Genomic DNA, 7405 nt, shown 5'->3' with positions numbered 1-7405 from the left:
ATCACATAGCGATGTGAACTAGATTATTGACTCTAGTAACTATTTGGGTGTTGGTCACATGTCAATGTGAACTATGGGTGTTAATCACATGGTGATGTCAACTATTGGTGTTAAATCACATGGCGATGTGAACTAGATTATTGACTCTAGTGCAAGTGGGAGACTGAAGGAAATATGCCCTAGAGGCAATAATAAAGTTATTATTTATTTCCTTATATCATGATAAATGTTTATTATTCATGCTAGAATTGTATTAACCGGAAACATAATACATGTGTGAATACATAGACAAACAGAGTGTCACTAGTATGCCTCTACTTGACTAGCTCGTTGATCAAAGATGGTTATGTTTCCTAACCATAGACATGAGTTGTCATTTGATTAACGGGATCACATCATTAGGAGAATGATGTGATTGACTTGACCCATTCCGTTAGCTTAGCACTTGATCGTTTAGTTTGTTGCTATTGCTTTCTTCATGACTTATACATGTTCCTATGACTATGAGATTATGCAACTCCCGTTTACCGGAGGAACACCTTGTGTGCTTCCAAATGTCACAACGTAACTGGGTGAATATAAAGGTGCTCTACAGGTGTCTCCGAAGGTGCTTGTTGGGTTGGCGTATTTCGAGATTAGGATTTGTCACTCCAATTGTCGGAGAGGTATCTCTGGCCCTCTTGGTAATGCACATCACTTAAGCCTTGCAAGCATTGCAACTAATGAGTTAGTTGCGGGATGATGTATTACGGAACGAGTAAAGAGGGTTGCCGGTAACGAGATTGAACTAGGTATTGAGATACCAACGATCGAATCTCGGGCAAGTAACATACCGATGACAAAGGGAACAACGTATGTTGTTATGCGGTCTGACTGATAAAGATCTTAGTAGAATATGTGGGAGCCAATATGAGCATCCAGGTTCCGCTATTGGTTATTGACCGGAGACGTTTCTCGGTCATGTCTACATAGTTCTCAAACCCGTAGGGTCCGCACGCTTAAGGTTTCGATGATAGTTATATTATGAGTTTATATGTTTTGATGTACCGAAGGTTGTTCGGAGTCCCGGATGTGATCACAGACATGATGAGGAGTCTCAAAATGGCGAGACATGAAGATAGATATATTGGAAGCCTATGTTTGGATATCGGAAGTGTTCCGGGTGAAATCCGGATTTTACCGAAGTACCGGGAGGTTACCGAAAAACCCCGGGAGGTTAATGGGCCTTAGTGGGCCTTTACGGAGAAGAGGAGAGGCCGCCAGGGCCGCGTGCCCCTCCCCCTAGTCCGAATAGGACAAGGAGAAGGGGGCGGCGCCCCCCTTCCTTCCTCTCTCCCTCCTCTTTGCCCCTCCCAAGTCCTAATCCAACTAGGATAGGGGGGGAGTCCTACTCCCGGTGGGAGTAGGACTCCTCCTGGCGCACCCTCTCTCCTGGCCGACCGCACCCCCCCCCCCCTTGCTCCTTTATATACGGGGGTAGGGGGCACCCTAGAGACACAACAATTGATCAGTTGATCTTTTAGCCGTGTGTGGTGCCCCCCTCCACCGCAGTCCACCTCGATAATACTGTAGTGGTGCTTAGGCGAAGCCCTGCGTCAGTAGAACATCATCATCATCACCACGCCGTCGTGCTGACAAAACGCTCCCTCAACACTCGGTTGGATTGGAGTTCGAGGGACGTCATCAGGCTGAACATGTGCTGAACTCGGAGGTGTCATGCGTTCGGTACTTGATCGGTCGGATCATGAAGACGTCTGACTACATCAACCACGTTGTGCTAACGCTTCCGCTTTCGGTCTACGAGGGTATGTGGAAAACACTCTCCCCTCTCGTTGCTATGCATCGCCATGATCTTGCATGTGCGTATGGAAATTTTTGAAATTACTACGTTCCCCAACACTAAAGTGAATATCCTGTTTATTGACCACATTGCGAGATGAAGCCGCTTTCAGTAGGTTGTGGATGTGCGGGGTGGCGCTTGGGCCTTGTCCTGGGGCTTGGCGGCCTCACCCTTTGGTTAATTGTAGGCAAAGTAGCACTGTTCGAGGTGTGCTTTGTATGATTGTACCTGTATAAGTACTTATACTACTTTCAGCTATGGTTGTTAAGTGCCCCTGCTGGTTTCAGTTAAGGTTGTTAAGTACTCCTGCTGCTTTTACAGTCTGTCGTGTTTCTTCAGTCCTATGTTCCTTCAGCCGCCAAAACCAAACCAGCGCCGGCGGGGCCGCCTGCTTCCACCTCCCACAGCTGGTTGCGCCTCGGCGCATGCATCGCCACCCACCATCTCCTAAATCATTAACGCCGACCTACGAGGCCTCGCCGTCGTCCTCCGCGCGCTTTGCTGCGCTCGCCGTGGCGCCGCGTTCTCGCATCGTCAACATGATCAACAAACAAGATGAATCGGTAGAGGACTGCATGTGGAGAGGATAATAGCAGGGGCCCACCATGTCCATGGCCGGACGCAAGGAAGTTCCTCATTTTTTGTTATATATATATATATGCTCCATTGTCAGCGTATGGAAAAAGAAAATGCTTCCTGCTAGTGGTTTCCTGACATCTGGGACCCACGACATTGTCAGCGTATATAGTCAATAGACAAGAGAATAGCACAAGATCGGCTGACACCTGGGACGTAGCTACTTGAGCAATATTTTTTTGTTATTGTTGAGACGAAGCAGGGTTTCAACTGGGTTGTGGCCCGTCTAGCCCAGGCTTATATTTTATGTTCACCACATGACCAGCCCAGCTATTTTTTGTTTGTGAAAATGAGCCCAGTTTATTTTTCTGAAGAATACCCAATCTAGGCCTACTTATTTTTCTACGCCCTGATGGGCTGCAACTCTTTCAAGACGCCTGCAAATCTTGAAAGTAATATGAAATGGGCTATAAATATAAAAAAATAGATGACAAATTGGCAATTACTTTATAATTTCTGAATTTTTTCACATTTCCAGATTCCAATTTCACTGGGTTTAACCTAATTCAAATATATATTCAAAGTACTTTAAATCTGGCTCGACATTTCGGTATTAAAAATAGTTTGGAACCCACAGAAATATGCGAAATTTCGTTTAAATTTTTTAACCCTAGCCCTGGCCAACAAAAAAACGGACTGCAATAAATTGCATAAGAAGTTGCAATGAGCTATATATAAATTATTAAAAAACAATAGGGAATGGTCTGACTTGTGGGCCTATTAAGTTGACGCGCATGCAAGATTTTTTACTTATTATATATGACAACAAACGATTCTAGCAGACGTAACCATTGGATGTCAATCCAACGGCCGTCGTGTTTCTTCAATCTCTGATCTTCTTGCTCCAGCCGCCAAATCCAGCGCCGGCGGGACCGCCTGCTCCCGCCTCCCGTGGCCGGCTGTGCTGCCGCGTAGGCCTCACCGCCCCCTACTACTACCACCGCTGGCCATTGATGTCTATTACACAACCTTCTTCTTTTAGACGTTGTTGGCCCTCCAAGTGCAGAGGTTTGTAGCACAGTAGCAAATTTCCCTCAAGTGGATGACCTAAGGTTTATCAATCCGTAGGAGGCGTAGGATGAAGATGGTCTCTCTCAAACATCCCTGCAACCAAATAACAAAGAGTCTCTTGTGTCCCCAACACACCCAATACAATGGTAAATTGTATAGGTGTACTAGTTCGGCAAAGAGATGGTGATACAAGTGGTATATGGATAGTAGATAGAGGTTTTTCTAATCTGAAATTATAAAAACAGCAAGGTAACTAATGATAAAAGAGGGCACAAATGGTATTGCAATGCTAGGAAACAAGGCCTAGGGTTCATACTTTCATTAGTGCAAGTTCTCTCAACAATAATAACATAATTGGATTAAATAACTATCCCTCAACATGCAACAAAGAGTCACTCCAAAGTTACTAATAGCGGAGAACAAACGAAGAGATAATGGTAGGGTACAAAACCACCTCAAAGTTATTCTTTCCAATCAATCCGTTGGGCTATTCCTATAAGTGTCACAAACAGCCCTAGAGTTCGTACTAGAATAACACCTTAAGACACAAATCAACCAAAACCCTAATGTCACCAAGATACTCCAATGTCACCTCAAGTATCTGTGGGTATGATTATACGATATGCATCACACAATCTCAGATTCATCTATTCAACCAACACATAGAACCTCAAAAAGTGCCCCAAAGTTTCTACCGGAGAGTCAAGACGAAAACGTGTGCCAACCCCTATGCATAGGTTCATGGGCGGAACCCGCAAGTTGATCACCAAAACAGACATCAAGTGGATAATAGAATACCCCATTGTCACCACGAGTATCCCACGCAAGACATACGTCAAGTGTTCTCAAATCCTTAAAGACTCAATCCGATAAGATAACTTCAAAGGGAAAACTCAATCCATTACAAGAGAGTAGAGGGGGAGAAACATCATAAGATCCAAATATAGTAGCAAAGCTCGTGATACATCAAGATCGTGCCATGTCAAGAACACGAGAGAGAGAGAGAGAGAGAGAGAGAGAGAGATCAAACACATAGCTACTGGTACATACCCTCAGCCCCGAGGGAGAACTACTCCCTCCTCGTCATGGAGAGCACCGGGATGATGAAGATGGCCACTGGAGAGGGATTGTCCCCTCCGGCAGGGTGCCGAAACGGGTCTAGATTGGTTTTCGGTGGCTACAGAGGCTTCTGGCGGTGGAACTCCCGATCTATTGTGCTCTCCGATAGTTTTTGGGTATATGGATATATATAGGCGGAAGAAATACATCAGGGGAACCACGAGGGGCCCGCAAGGGTGCAGGGCGCGCCCCCCTACCTCATGGCTTCCTCGTTGATCCCCTGACGTGCACTCCAAGTCTCCTGTATTGCTTTCTTTCCAAAAATAACTTTTCCGAAGGTTTCATTCTGTTTGGACTCTGTTTGATATTCGTTTTCTGCGAAACACTGAAACAAGGGAAAAACAGAAACTGGCACTGGGCTCTGGGTTAATAGGTTAGTCCCAAAAAACATATAAAATAGCATATGAATGCATATAAAACATCCAAGGTTGATAATATAATAGCATGGAACAATCAAAAATTATAGATACGTTGGAGACGTATCAGCATCCCCAAGCTTAATTCCTGCTCGTCCTCGAGTTGGTAAATGATAAAAACAGAATTTTTTGATGTGGAATGCTACCTAACATATTTATCCATGTAGTTCTATTTATTGTGGCAAGAATATTCAGATCCATAAGATTCAAGACAAAAGTTTAATATTAACGTAAAAATAATAATACTTCAAGCATACTAACAAGGAAATCATGTCTTCTCAAAATAACATGGCCAAAGAAAGCTATCCCTAGAAAATCATATAGTCTGGCTATGCTCCATCTTCACCACACAAAGTATTTAAATCATGCACAACCCTGATGACAAGCCAAGCAATTGTTTCATACTTTTTATGTTCTCAAAAATTTTCAATCTTCACGCAATGCATGAGCGTGAGCCATGGACATAGCACTATAGGTGGAATAGAATGGTGGTTGTGGAGAAGACAAAAAGGAGAAGATAGTCTCACATCAACTAGGTGTATCAATGGGCTATGGAGATGCCCATCAATAGATATCAATGTGAGTGAGTAGGGATTGCCATGCAATGGATGCACTAGAGCTATAAATGTATGAGAGCTCAACAAAAGAAACTAGTGGGTGTGCATCCAACTCGCTTGCTCACGAAGACCTAGGGCATTTTGAGGAAGCCCATCATTGGAATATACAAGCCAAGTTCTATAATGAAAGATTCCCACTAGTATATGAAAGTGACAACATAGGAGACTCTCTATCATGAAGATCATGGTGCTACTTTGAAGCACAAGTGTGGTAAAAGGATAGTAGCATTGCCCCTTCTCTCTTTTTCTCTCATTTTTTATTTTTTTTATTTGGGCCTTCTCTTTTTTATGGCCTCTTTTCTCTTCTTTTTTTATTTGGGCTTCTCTGGCCTCTTTTATTTATTTATTTATTTTCATCCGGAGTCTCATCCCGACTTGTGGGGGAATCATAGTCTCCATCATCCTTTCCTCACTGGGACAATGCTCTAATAATGATGATCATCACACTTCTATTTACTTACAACTCAAGAATTACAACTCGATACTTGGAACAAAATATGACTATATGAATGCCTCCGATAGTGTACCTGGATGTGCAATGACTCAAGAGTGACATGTATGAAAGAATTATGAACGGTGGCTTTGCCAAAAATACAATGTCAACTACATGATCATGCATTGCAATATGACAATGATGGAGCGTGTCATAATAAACAGAATGGTGGAAAGTTGCATGGCAATATATCTCGGAATGGCTATGGAAATTCCATAATAGGTAGATATGGTGGCTGTTTTGAGGAACGTATATGGTGGGTTTAAGGTACCGGCGAAAGTTGCGCGGTACTAGAGAGGCTAGCAATGGTGGAAGGGTGAGAGTGCGTATAATCCATGGACTCAACATTAGTCATAAAGAACTCTCATACTTATTGCAAAAATTTATTAGTTATCGAAACAAAGTATTATGCGCATGCTCCTAGGGGGGATAGATTGGTAGGAAAAGACCATCGCTTGTACCCGACCGCCACTCATAAGGAAGACAATCAATAAATAAATCATGCTCCGACTTCATCACATAATGGTTCACCATACGTGCATGCTACAGAAATCACAAACTTCAACACAAGTATTTCTCAAATTCACAACTACTCAACTAGCATGACTCTAATATTACCATCCTCATATCTCAAAACAATCATCAAGTATCAAACTTCTCATAGTATTCAATGCACTTTATATGAAAGTTTTTATTATATCGCTCTTGGATGCCCATCATATTAGGACTAGTTCCATAATCAAAGAAAACTACCATGCTGTTCTAAAGACTCTCAAAATAATATAAGTGAAGCACGAGAGTTCATCTAATTCTATAAAATAAAACCACAACCGTGCTCTAAAAGGATATAAGTGAAGCACTAGAGCAAATGACAAACTAATCCGAAAGATATAAGTGAAGATCAATGAGTAGTCGAATAATTATGCAACTATGTGAAGACTTTCTCTCATTTCATAATTTCAGATCTTGGTTCTTTATTCAAACAGCAAGCAAAGCAAAATAAAATAAAATGACGCTCCAAGCAAAACACATATCATGTGGTGAATAAAAATATAGCTCCAAGTAAAGTTACCGATGAACAAAGACGAAAGAGGGGATGCCTTCCTGGGCATCCCCAAGATTAGGCTCTTGGTTGTCCTTGAATATTACCTTGGGGTTCCTTGGGCATCCCCAAGCTTAGGCTCTTTCCACTCCTTATTCCGTAGTCCATCGAATCTTTAGCCAAAACTTGAAAACTTCACAACACAAAACTTAACAGAAAACTCGTAAGCTC

The sequence above is a fragment of the Triticum dicoccoides genome, chromosome 2A (genome assembly GCF_002162155.2).
Source record: "Triticum dicoccoides isolate Atlit2015 ecotype Zavitan chromosome 2A, WEW_v2.0, whole genome shotgun sequence".
Classification (NCBI taxonomy): domain Eukaryota; kingdom Viridiplantae; phylum Streptophyta; class Magnoliopsida; order Poales; family Poaceae; genus Triticum; species Triticum dicoccoides.
Note: the sequence above shows the minus strand (reverse complement) of the source record.